Genomic DNA, 13,833 nt, shown 5'->3' on the forward strand with positions numbered 1-13,833 from the left:
TATGGGTTTAATCCTTGGTCAGGGAACTAAGATCCTACAAGCGTCATGGCACGGCCAAAAAGAAAAAAATTACTGTGTGGTCAGCTGATTCGCAGAGCCATGTGCCACCCGGGGCTGGTGTCCCTCATATAGACAAACTCAGATTCGGGGACCCCTGTTCCCCAGTTCAGAACCACCTGCCAGACAGGGAAGGTGATGCCCCATCTCGCCACCAGAGGGCGTGCTGGGCTGCAAATGGACAAGAGGGCAGCCGCCCCCCCTGCCTGGGGAGGGGCTTGCACCCGCCGGGGGTCGGGGGAGGGCAGGGGCCAGCATCAGAGAGCTCAATGTCCCTGCCTTCCGTGTATCTGCTCGGGGCTGCGGTGGTCCTGCCTCAGCCCCTGGTCGCCCCACCTCCTGGCTAGAGGCCTGGCCAACACCCTGCTCTCACTGGCCCCACTTCTGAAGCTCTGGCCGGGTGTGGGGGGTCCCCAGAACTGGGTGAACCGCACCCCCACAAAGGCCCCGGGATCTCCTGCTGGAGCAGGGACTATATAAGGTCCTGAACTGGGTCTCCTGTCTGCAGAGCTCCTGCCCCCAGGCTCCAGGGAGGGGGTCCCGTGCCCCTTCAGGGAATGGCAGGCTTCCCAGAGTGATGGACAGGGGTCACCTGGACAGACCTTGGCATGGCCAGTAGGAGCCCTGAGTGATCCTGCCGTGGTTCTGCCTCGCCTCTGACCTATGGTCTCAGGTCTGCCTGTGGTAACAGCAGCTCAGTGTGGGGCTGAGCATGGTTCCCAGGCCCACCAGCCAGCATCATGCCACCCCAGTCTCCCCGAGGGCATGTTCTGAGTCCCTTCTACCCACCCCCCAGCCCTAGGCTGGCAGATGAACCTCAGCCACGATGCCCAGGAAGAGAAGGCCCAGCTGGGGTCTGGAGCCCCACGGACCCTCAGTTCGGGACACGGTGCTCCCGACCCAGAGGACTCAAGGACCGGCCTCCCCAAGGTGCAGCCAGTCTGGCCCAGAGCCCGGGCCTGTCACCACCTCCATCACAGCCCAGCCCCGCCTGGGCCCTCGTCTCCTCCTGGGCCGCAGTTTCCCCTCTGCAGAGCGGGCTGTTTATGGCTTGTGCTCGGGAGGCTCACAGGTCGGGGGCTGAAGTGGCCTCTGCCGCCTGCACGCGGCAGGAGCTCAGGACACGGTGTTTCTCCCGCCCTCCGCTCCCCCAACCTGGACCCCAGCCAGGAAGGCGGCCAGCGCTTGGGGCACCTCCCTCATCGACCCCACCCCTGGGCAAAGGGGCCCCACACCCAGCCTCTGCCGAAGCTCCCTGCAACACAAGCCCCCGGCCCTGGGAACAAGGGGCTGGGGGCTCATCCCAGGACCCCCGCGGCCCTGAGCTGGCTCCGCGCACAATGGGCCTGCGCCGCACTGCCCTGCGCCGCGCTGTGCTGCCGGCCCTGTGCTGAGCTGAGTTACATTGTGTTGCCCTGTCTTGTCCTGTGTTGTGTTGCTCTGTGCTGTGTTGTATTGCATTATGCTGAGTTGCCCGGCCCTGTGCTGTGTTGAGTTGTGTTGCCCTGTGCTGTGTTGTGCTGTGTTGTGTTGAGTTGTGCTGTGTTGTGTTGCCCTGTGCTGTGCTGTGTTGTGTTGCATTGTGTTGAGTTGTGTTGTGTTGTGCTGTGTTGTGTTGCATTGTGTTGAGTTGTGTTGTGTTGAGTTGTGTTGCCCTGTGCTGTGTTGTGTTGCCCTGTGCTGTGTTGTGTTGCCCTGTGCTGTGCTGTGTTTTGTTGAGTTGTGTTGCCCTGTGTTGAGCTGCCTTGCCCTGTGCTGAGTTGCCCTGTGTCGTGCAGGGCACACGGCCACCTGCACCGCATCTGATCTGCCTGCGCAGCACAGCAGCCTCGGGGGCGCCATCTGCCCACACAGCCCACAGCTCCATCGCCTGGATGGGCCTCTTCCAGGATTTCCTTACATATTTTAAAGCCTTGGAGCCCCAGATCCTCCACATGGAAAGTTCCGCGTGGGCGGTTTGCAGACGCCTGGATCCTACAGACGGGAAACACTAACAGCTTAGGGGTGGGGGGCCTGTGACCTCAGACTGGGGCGACCCTGGCAGGACATTCCAGCCTTTGCCCGGGGGAGGGTGACCTGGAGGTGGATGGACAGACAGTTGGACGGCTCGGTGCCTGGCCAGCTGAGACCACAGAGCTGTGAGGAACAGCAGCTTGTGGACCAGAGAGCGGGGGGCTCAGGACAGAGGATGCACCCCCGGAGGCTCACGGTGCCCCCACCGCGGGCCCTGCTGACTGAGCCCAGTTACCCTGGAAATAACTAAAAGCCACAGGGAAGCAGTGAACTGGGCACAGGGGCCCCTCCAGCTCAGTGGGCAGAAGCAAGGCGGTGACCACATGGCTCCTTGCAGCCTCTGATTCCTGCATTTTCAGAGCTGGAGTCCGCCCCTCCTCCTGCCTAGAGGCCCTGGCTGCTCCAGAGGGAGGCCGTTTAAGGACCACAGGCTGGGCACAGGGGATGCCGACGGCCCCAGGTCGGCACCCCTCACCTGCGGACGATCCACTCCCCGCCACGAGCAGGGGAGTCCCGTCCTGGGGGCCGCCCGGCCGCCTCCTTGTCCCCGACCCACTCACAGGCACCTCTGTTCTGGGTCAGCCTCCTCCGGCGGCACCTTCACTAGCGGATGCCGGGTTGTTTGTGTCTAAAGCTTATGAAAGCGCCCTCAACACCTGCACAAGGTGTGATGGAAACGACTGGTGAGTTTGGAATGTTTCTCCATCTCTGGGAAGTATCCCTGAACATATTTAACACAGTCCCTACTCCAGGCTCCATCCCCCCGGGAAACGTCCGTGTCTCTTGGCTGTTCCATCGTCTGACATGTCCCTTCGTGGGTTCTAATGAGGAGGCCTGGGGACAATCTCTCTAAACGCTTGCATGTCGAAGGCAGTCTGTCAACAACCGCTGTGTGTGCAAGTTACTTGGACAAACGTGAAAACCCAGCTGTCACCCTTTACTGTCCTAAACGGGTCACTGCATTTTCTTCCTCCGCATACCATTGCTTTTGAAAAGTCACGGACAATCTGATTTCTCCTCCGCTGATAGACCTCAGGCATTTTGCCTGACTGTCTGCAGGATTTTTTTCTTGACACAATAATGTTACAAAAATACATCTCATGCTGGGTCACTCTCCCTGCGGATGGAAATCCTTTCAATACTTAAGTTTCAGACCTTTTCATGCTAGGTGAGTCGTCTTGGATTTTAATTTTTAACCTGCTCTCTTCCGATGCTTCTGATTTTCTGTTTTTCCAGGAATTCCTTGATATGTATGTTAGCTCCTGTTCTTTCTTTCCTAAATACTTTGATTGAGATATAATTTACATGTCATAAAATTCAGTCAATGAAAACGTACAATTCAGGGGAGTTAGTGCACTTGCCGAGTTGTGCGACCAAACCATCACCGTAATCTGACCTTAGGACATTTTCATCAGCCCGGAAGAAAGTGCATGCCTGTCCCCAGGTCCAGCCTCTGGACATACGCCTCTGTCTCTACTGGTCTGCCTGTCCTGACATTCCGCACAAACTGAGCCCTTGGGCTGAGTGAAGGAGTGAACCACCTCCTTCGCTCAGGGTGGTTTGCAAGGTTCCTCGTGTCGTAGCAGGTGTCAGGAGGTCGTCCTTTTCTATAGCTCAGTAATATTTCTGTTACTCGGTTCCATCAATACAGCATATTTTGTTTATCAGGGTAAGATCAGGCGGACTCCTGTGATCAGAAACGTGGGGGGCTGTGAAGCGTTGACTCTGGGTCACAAGTCACAGAGGGACTGCGGCAGGGTGGGCTGGGCGTCTGCTCATCTGCCAATAAAACCCCTTGGTTTCTCCGTGCGGTTACCCCGGGGAGGCCAGCCACCTTGCTGTCGGGACAGTTGACCGAGCCGTGGCGAGGTCCCCACCGTGGACCCGAGTTGCTTCCGAGGGAGTCGGTCACCTGGGAGGAGTTCCTGAGCCCCAGTCCAGCCTTTGAAAGTCAGTGACCCAAACAAGCATGGACCACGCGGGGGACCCGGAGCCCAAGCTTCCCGGATGAGCGCCCAGCGCCAGCCCACAGAGCGCGCGGCAGACGTGGCTGGGTGCCGTCGCGTCCACCGTCTGGGGGGCGGCAGGCTGCCTGTCCGTGCCCGCGGGGCTGCGACGCTCCAGCTGGCCCGCTCTTGCGCGGGGTCAGGATCTGACCACAGGCCCTCCCTTTAGCTCACTTCGGCATAAAGCGGGTGCCGGGTGCTCAGAACCCGCAGCGGCGCAGACGCACCGCTCACGACCCCCGAGCCGCCCGGGCGCTGAGGCCGGGACTGCTCCCCCGACGGACGGCCCTTCCTGCCCTGCTCCGCAGGACTTAACTTCCGCGCCGTCTCCGGCTTCCGAGTCTGGGGCGGTCCCAGCCCTCGCTCCGAACGCCCCGCACTGCCGGCTCCGGGCCTCTGGGCGGCGATCGCGGCTGGGCGTTTGCTGAGCGCGCTGCTCCCGAGCGTCTGCAGAGGTCCTCCCCGCGCTCGATGTCCTCAGGCCCGCCGGACACGCCCTGCTTCCCCCCTTCCTCCCGCTCCGAGGGCGCCGGCCCCCGAGCTGCCGGCGCGGCCTCCCTGCCAGCAGCAGAGGGCCGCCCGGACGCCTGGCTCCCTGCGGACGATGTCCCCGCGCTCTGGTTCCGCCGCCCTGGAGGACGTGGGGGTTTACGGCGTTTGGGGAGAGCCGAGTCCTGTGCCGCTTCTAACACATCCTTCCCCCAGACAGGGCGTTAGAGAGTTTCAGGACCTGAGAACAAGGAGCATGGCATTGTACCCAGGACCTGGGAGCCAGGAGCCCAGGCTGCGGCGGTGAGGGACTGTTATTTGCGGAGAGGGGAATATTAAGGAGATAACCTCTTATACTATGTGTATGTATAAAATTGGTAGAAGCTAAAACCTAAAAAAAACAGCGGTGTAGAACCCCACTGATTCTTAGGTCTGTGTGTGTGTGTGTTAAGTCGCTTCAGTCTCATGTCCGACTATTGGCAGCCCGTGGACTCAGCCCGCCAGGCTCCTCTGTCCCTCGGATTCTCCAGGCAAGAATGCTGGAGTGGGCTGCCATTTCTTCTCCAGGGGAGCTTCCCGACCAGGGATCGCGAGTGAGTCTTCTGTCTCCTGCTTTGGCAGGCGAGTTCCTTACCACGAGCGCCACCTAGGAAGTGTATACATTTTATAAAAATAAAATCTTAAAAAACGAAAGGGAATTGCAAATATGAGCAAGGAACATGCTGCTGCTGCTAAGTCACTTCAGTCGTGTCTGACCCTGTGCGACCCCATACACGGCAGCCCACCAGGCTCCCCCGTCCCTGGGATTCTCCAGGCAAGAACACTGGAGTGGATTGCCATTGCCTTCTCCTCAACGTACATGAGACTACCAAAAATTTTGAGACAGATTTTTAAAGCCTTTTAAATATATAAATATATACACATATCTCCATTGAAATCTGAAACTTGGTTAATTGGCTTCACAACAAATCTAATGCAAATGAAGGGGGAACAGTGACCCGGACAGTGGTCTGAGAAGGTCCCCCAGGCTCCAGCAGACAGGCCAGGCAGTTCAGTTCAGTTCAGTTCAGTCGCTCAGCTGTGTCTGACTCTTTGTGACCCCATGAATTGCAGCACGGCAGGCCTCCCTGTCTATCACCAACGCCCGGAGTTCACTCAGACTCACGACCATCGAGTCAGTGATGCCATCCAGCCATCTCATCCTCTCTCGTCCCCTTCTCCTCCTGCCCCCAATCCCTCCCAGCATCAGAGTCTTTTCCAATGAGTCAACTCTTCACATGAGGTGGCCAAAGTACTGGAGTTTCAGCTTTAGCATCATTCCTTCCAAAGAAATCCCAGGGCTGATCTCCTTCAGAATGGACTGGTTGGATCTCCTTGCAGTCCAAGGGACTCTCAAGAGTCTTCTCCAACACCACAGTTCAAAAGCATCAATTCTTCGGTGCTCAGCCTTCTTCACAGTCCAACTCTCACATCCATACATGACCACAGGAAAACCATAGCCTTGACTAGACAGACCTTAGTCGGCAAAGTAATGTCTCTGCTTTTGAATATACTATCTAGGTTGGTCATAACTTTTCTTCCAAGGAGTAAGCGTCTTTTCATTTCATGGCTGCAGTCACCATCTGCAGTGATTTTGGAGCCCCCCAAAATAAACTCTGACACTGTTTCTACTGTTTCCCCATCTATTTCCCCTGAAGTGATGGGACCAGATGCCATGATCTTCGTTTTCTGAATGTTGAGCTTTAAGCCAACTTTTTCGCTCTCCTCTTTCACTTTCATCAAGAGGCTTTTTAGTTCCTCTTCACTTTCTGCCATAAGGGTGGTGTCATCTGCATATCTGGGGTTATTGATATTTCTCCCCGCAATCTTGATTCCAGCTTGTGTTTCTTCCAGCCCAGCGTTTCTCATGATGTACTCTGCATAGAAGTTAAATAAGCAAGGTGACAATATACAGCCTTGACGCACTCCTTTTCCTATTTGGAACCAGTCTGTTGTTCCATGTCCAGTTCTAACTGTTGCTTCCTGACCTGCATACAGATTTCTCAAGAGGCAGGTCAGGCGGTCTGGTATTCCCATCTCTTGAATAATTTTCCACAGTTTCTTATGATCCACACAGTCAAAGGCTTTGGCATAGTCAATAAAGCAGAAATAGATTTTTTCTGGAACTCTCTTGCTTTTTCCATGATCCAGCGGATGTTGGCAATTTGATCTCTGGTTCCTCTGCCTTTTCTAAAACCAGCTTGAACATCAGGAAGTTCACAGTTCATGTATTGCTGAAGCCTGGCTTGGAGAATTTTGAGCATCACTTTACTAGCATGTGAGATGAGTGCAATTGTGCGGTAGTTTGAGCATTCTTTGGCATTGCCTTTCTTTGGAATTGGAATGAAAACGGACCTTTTCCAGTCCTGTGGCCACTGCTGAGTTTTCCAAATGTGCTGGCATATTGAGTGCAGCACTTTCACAGCATCATCTTTCAGGATTTGAAACAGCTCAACTGGAATTCCATCACCTCCACTAGCTTTGTTCGTAGTGATGCTTTCTAAGGCTGACCTGACTTCACATTCCAAGATGTCTGGCTCTAGATTAGTGATCACATCATCATGATTATCTGCGTTGTGAAGATCTTTTTTGTACAGTTCTTCTTTGTATTCTTGCCACCTCTCCTTAGTATCTTCTGCTTCTGTTAGGTCCATACCATTTCTGTCCTTTATTGAGCCCATCTTTGCATGAAATGTTCCCTTGGTATCTCTCTAATTTTCTTGAAGAGATGTCTAGTCTTTCCCATTCTGTTGTTTTCCTCTATTTCTTTGCATTGATTGCTGAAGAAGGCTTTCTTATCTCTTCTTGCTATTCTTTGGAACTCTGCATTCAGATGCTTATATCTTTCCTTTTCGCCTTTGCTTTTCGCCTCTCTTCTTTTCACAGCTATTTGTAAGGCCTCCCCAGACAGCCATTTTGCTTTTTTGCATTTCTTTTCCATGGGGATGGTCTTGATCCCTGTCTCCTGTACAATGTCACGAACCTCATTCCATAGTTCATCAGGCACTCTATCTATCAGATGTAGGCCCTTAAATCTATTTCTCACTTCCACTGTATAATCATAAGGGATTTGATTTAGGTCATACCTGAATGGTCTAGCGGTTTTCCCTATTTTCTTCAATTTGAGTCTGAATTTGGTAATAAGGAGTTCATGATCTGAGCCACAGTCAGCTCCTGGTCTTGTTTTTGTTGACTGTATAGAGCTTCTCCATCTTTGGCTGCAAAGAATATAATCAGTCTGATTTCGGTGTTGACCATCTGGTGATGTCCATGTGTAGAGTCTTCTCTTGTGTTGTTGGAAGAGGGTGTTTGCTATGACCAGTGCATTTTCTTGGCAAAACTCTATTAGTCTTTGCCCGGCTTCATTCCACATTCCAAGGCCAAATCTGCCTGTTACTCCAGGTATTTCTTGACTTTTTACTTTTGCATTCCATTCCCCTATAATGAAAAGGACATCTTTTGGGGGTGTTAGTTATAAAAGGTCTTGTAGGTCTTCGTAAAACCATTCGACTTCAGTTTCTTCAGCGTTACTGGTTGGGGCATAGACTTGGATAACTGTGATATTGAATGGTTTGCCTTGGAGACGAACAGAGATCATTCTGTCGTTTTTGAGATTGCATCCAAGTACTGCATTTTGGACTCTTGTTGACCATGATGGCTACTCCATTTCTTCTGAGGGATTCCTGCCTGCAGTAACAGATATAATGGTCATCTGAGTTAAATTCACCCATTCCAGTCCATGTTAGTTCACTGATTCCTAGAATGTTGACGTTCACTCTTGCCATCTCTTGTTTGACCACTTCCAATTTGCCTTGACTCATAGACCTGACATTCCAGGTTCCTATGCAATATTGCTCTTTACAGCATCAGACCTTGCTTCTATCACCAGTCACATCCACAGCTGGGTATTGTTTTTGCTTTGGCTGCATCCCTTCATGCTTTCTGGAGTTATTCCTCCACTGATCTCCAGTAGCATATTGGGCACCTAATGACCTGGGGAGTTCCTCTTTTGGTATCCTATCATTTTGCCTTTTCCTACTGTTCATGGGGTTCTCAAGGCAAGAATACTGAAGTGGCTTGCCATTCCCTTCTCCAGTGGACCACATTCTGTCTGACCTCTCCACCATGACCCGCCCGTCTTGGGTTGCGCTGCAGGCATGGCTTGGTTTCACTGAGTTAGACAAGGCTGTGGTCCTAGTGTGATTAGATTGACTAGTTTTCTGTGAGTATGGTCTCAGTGTGTCTGCCCTCGGATGCCCTCTTGCAACACCTACCATCTTACTTGGGTTTCTCTTACCTTGGGCGTGGGGTATCTCTTCATGGCTGCTCCAGCAAAGCACAGCCGCTGCTCCTTACCTTGGGCGAGGGGTATCTCCTTACCGCGCGGTTCCTGACCTTCAACGTGGGAGGGCTCCTCTAGGCCCTCCTGCGCCTGCGCAGCCACCGCTCCTCGGGTGGCTCCTCCCGGCCGCCGGCCCTGGCCTCGGGCGTGGGTGGCTCCTCCCAGCTGCCGCCGGCCCTGGCCTGGGGCTCGGGGTGGCTCTTCAGGGTCACCACCAGGCAGCACGTATGATTTCTGCCCCCGAAGGCACACACACCCACGCTGGGGAGAGGTAACAGGCTGGGGATTTTCCAGAGCTGATAGACTGTTGAGACCTCGGTTTCAGCAAAAATCTCGAGCAAGAGAAAGAAACCGTGACGGTGAAGCTGCAGGAGGAGGGAGCAGCTGGACCACAGCGCGGCGCGGGGCGCGGGCGGCAGGAGGGCGTCCGGATGCAAGAGAGACTAGGGGGCAGACAGGCCCCTCTGAGTGTGGGGACAACGGAGGGGCAGAGTCCGGAGTGCGGCCGAGGCTGGGGCTGCAGCCGAGTGTTGGGGTGATTTACTGAGATGCGCAAGCCGTCAGGGGTGGGGGACTGGGAGCTCTCTTCTGGCCTCTGACTTGCAGGGGAGAGCAGACGGGAGGCTGGAGGCCTGGCCGAGCTCAGGAGAGGGGCCCAGGATGGGGTGGGGGGCGGGTCAGCAGCACGCAGTCTTCACGGACGGCCGGGATGGGGCCACCCAGGGAGGGTGTGTAGATGGGCAGATAAAAGAGAAGCCGCCAGGGACCACGCCCCGGGCCCTCGGAAGCTTCGAGTCGGGAGGGGAGGAGCTGGCAGAGGGGCTGAGGTGAGGGAAGACGTGGGCGTCCTGGATGGAACCGTGTCCCCAGAATCCGCACGTGGGAGCCCTCACCCCTTGGGGACCTGACCTGGAGACGGGGTCTTCAGGAGGTCATCGAGGTTAAATGCAGTCATGGGGTTGGGCCCTAACCCAGCAGGACAGGGACCTCACAGGGAGGGGAGGACACCAGGGGTGCGTGCTCGGAGGGAAGGCCACGTGAGGATGCGGAGGGAAGGGGGGAGGAGAAACCCCCCTTGCCGGCACTTTGACCTTGGGCTTCCAGCCTCCGGGACTGTGAGAAGATCGCTTCTGCTGTTTACACCCCGGTCTCAGGTATCTGCGGCGGGCCCAGCAGGCCGAGACCGAAGGGAACCACGACCGCACAGGGCCGGCACCCAAAGCGGGGAGAGGGCCCCAGTGGACAGCCCGCAGAAAGCCCCGAATGGCTCCTCAAGGAACAGCCTCACAGGAGGCAGCCTCAAGCCCATCTTTAGGAAGGAAGCATCTTCCCAGCTCTTGTGGACACAGCGGAGAGGCAGCCGCCCCGCAGGGACCCAGTGACTTCTGTGAGGTGCTGGGCCGGTCACCACCCTGGGTGACTGCGTCTCCCAGAAGTGGCTGCACAGGGCACCCCGCTCCCGGCCCCGTCCTCCCAGCACCTTGTCCGGAGGGAGAGTAGCTGTGCCCTCCCCTGACCTGGGCAGGCCTGCTGATGGCGGAAGTGATGCTCCAGGACTGGAGGCCCCTCCCCGCGTCCCCCAGGCTCACCCACTCGTGGACCAGCCACCCTGCTGCCTGGAAGCCCACCTGGAAGGCAGAAGAGAGGCCCTGGCTCACCAGCGAGTGGACCACCGGAAGTGGATCCTGTAGCCACCGGCCGAGCGGCCCAGGCTGACGCCGCGTGGACCGACGTGGAGTGAGCCTCCCTGCCCAGCCCTGCTGGCACGGCAGACCTTGAGCCAGACAGGCGCTCACCACTATGGAAGCTTCGGGGCACTCTGCCCACGGCCGGTCAGCCCAGAGCTGTGCTAAGTTGCTTCAGCTGTGTCCGACTCTTCGCAACCCCATGGACAGTAGCCTGCCAGGCACCCCTGTCCCTGGGATTCTCCAGGCAAGAACACTGGAGTGAGTTGCCATCTCCTCCTCCAGGGGATGTTCCCGACCCAGGAATCGAACCCCAGCCACCTGCATCTCCTGCGTCGGCAGGCGGGCTCTTTACCACCAGCCCAGAGCAGAACCCGGTTACTCTGCAGAGGGCGACCAGAGATCCCAGGTCATCCCCGTGTCCTGGGTCATCACTGGGGTGCCCCATTTCTCTCTCAAAAGTGTCCTGGCTTGGAGGGTGAGTTGTGAGGTCATCATGTGCAAAACCAGAGAGCCCACCGAGGTGGCTCCTTCCTGGGAGGGGATCAGGACCCTGCGATCGGGCAGGGCCGGGCAAGCTCCCTTCCTGTTCTTTGAAGGGGGTATGAAGAACCAAACGTGAAAAATGTCCCATTACATCATAATTTGGTTTCTGGAATCTTCTTTTCTGGTTTGTGCTTAATCGAAGGTCCTTCAGGGAGGGGTGAGCTGAGTCTAGGAAAGGAAGGGGCTTCCTGGAGGGCTGGATGGGGGCTCCACCCTCCCTGCATGTGGGACCCTGTTGGGGCTCCCCGGGAGGGTCTCAGCAATGTGGCAAGGCAGCCCAGCACCTCCGGCACCCAGCACAGGTGGGTCCTGGATTCTGGTGGGATCCCTGGGTGGTCCAGTCCGGGGTCGGACCCATGCTCAACCAGATCACAGGCTGCAAAGTGAGACAGGCTGTCCAGGCCTGTGCAGGCACGGTCCTTCCCCTGCCCTGAGCCCCACCCCCTGCCCCGAACCCCACCCCGCCCCCTGAAGCTCCCAACTGGGGCCCCGCCCCACCCGCAGGGCCGTCCAGGGCACCCAGGGGCCCACAGCTGCAGGGCACCCAGACCATCAGGCCTCCTCCTGGAGGCGAGGGCTTCCTCCCCAGGTATCCCACAGTAAGTCAGAAAACTGGGACCTCATGAGCCGCCCTGAGGTCATAGGTCCCCCTTCGAGGGACCTCACCAAGCCTGTTGACACGCACCGCACCCCACCCCACCGCGGCCACCCCAGGGAACTCTGCAGCCCCACCTGCCTCCCCACCCCAGACGACACTTGAGGGGGCTCCGGGCTCCTCTCCAGGTGTCCCCCTCTCGACGACACTTCCCTCTCGGGTTCCAGCATCCTCTCTCCCCACCACGCTGGCCAACCTGCAGGAACACTAGTCCTCGGGGGCCCCACTCTGCCACACCCTTACAGACTGCCCCTCAGCGACGCTCTCCTGCAGTGTGCTCAATCTGAATGCAAACCTCTTTCTTCTGGGGCCCTGAGAGATCTGAGGTCTCTGGGGATTTTGAGGAAGGTCCAATATCAGAAACAGATCAATGCGAATCCCGTAAGATTAGATTACAGGACAAGAAACATAATTCTCTCAGGTTATGCAGAGAGAGCGCTGACTTAACACCTGCTTATGACATTTAAGATTTAAATAGAGATTTAACACTTAGTTGTGGCTTTTTTCAAAAATCTCTCAGCAAATTAGGAATAGAGCCAAAGGAAATATTCCTGACTTGATAAATTCACTGAAAGCCCACCACAAAGGTGTGTTTAGGTAAACAGAGTGGTGGCTTAGCAAGAGGGAGGTTGATCAGGCAAAGCACAGAGCATGTTTCAGGGCCTATTCTGAGGGTGGGTACAGACAAAAGCTAAAGATCGAAACTTCAAATTCACTGTGGACGGTGACTGCAGCCGTGAAATTAAAAGACGCTTGCTCCTTGGAAGAAAAGCTATGACCAACCTAGATAGTACATTAAATAATAGAGACATTACTTTGTCAACAAAGGTCCATATAATCAAAGCTACGGTTTTTCCAGTAGTCATGCATGGATGTGAGAGTTGGAACATAAAGCAGGCAAGAATTGATGCTTTCAAACTCTGGTGTCAGAGAAGACTCTTGAGAGTTCCTTGGACTGCAAGGAGATAAAACCAATTCTAAAGGAAATCAAGCCAGAATTGAAAGGGCTGATGCTGAATCTGAAGCTCCAATACTTTGGCCACCTCATGTGAAGAGTTGACTCATTGGAAAAAACCCTGATGCTGGGAAAGATTGAAAGCAGGAGGAAAAGGGGACGACAGAGGATGAGACAGTTGGATGGAATCATCGACTTGATGGACATGAGTTGAGCAAGCTCCGGGAGTTGGTGATGGACAGGGAGGCCTGGCGGGCTGCAGTCCATGGGGTGGAAAAGAGTTGGACACGACTGAGCGACTGAGCGACAAGAACAAAAACTAAGACAAAAGAAAGATAAGACAGCGCCTGAGCACAGCTGCTTCCCACAGGGCTCAGTCCTGGAGCCACTCTCCGTGCGCTGGAGTGTGAGGAGGACGTGAGCCTCCGTGCACTGGAGTGTGAGGAGGAGGTGAGCCTCCGTGCACTGGAGTGTGAGGAGGAGGTGAGTCTCCGTGCCCTGGAGTGTGAGGAGGAGGTGAGTCTCCGTGCGCTGGAGTGTGAGGAGGAGGTGAGCCTCCCTGCGCTGGAGTGTGAGGAGGAGGTGAGCCTCTGTGCGCTGGAGTGTGAGGAGGAGGTGAGCCTCCGTGCCCTGGAGTGTGAGGAGGAGGTGAGTCTCCGTGCCCTGGAGTGTGAGGAGGTGAGCCTCCCTGCACTGGAGTGTGATGAGGAGGTGAGCCTCTGTGCCCTGGAGTGTGAGGAGGAGGTGAGTCTCCGTGCCCTGGAGTGTGAGGAGGTGAGCCTCCCTGCACTGGAGTGTGAGGAGGAGGTGAGTCTCCGTGCCCTGGAGTGTGAGGAGGGGGTGAGTCTCCCTGCGCTGCAGTGTGAGGAGGAGGTGAGCCTCCGTGCCCTGGAGTGTGAGGAGGAGGTGAGCCTCCGTGCCCTGGAGTGTGATGAGGAGGTGAGTCTCCGTGCCCTGGAGTGTGAGGAGGAGGTGAGCCTCCGTGCCCTGGAGTGTGAGGAGGAGGTGAGCCTCCGTGCCCTGGAGTGTGATGAGGAGGTGAGTCT

Source organism: Capricornis sumatraensis, chromosome 19 (assembly GCF_032405125.1).
Source record: "Capricornis sumatraensis isolate serow.1 chromosome 19, serow.2, whole genome shotgun sequence".
Taxonomy (NCBI): domain Eukaryota; kingdom Metazoa; phylum Chordata; class Mammalia; order Artiodactyla; family Bovidae; genus Capricornis; species Capricornis sumatraensis.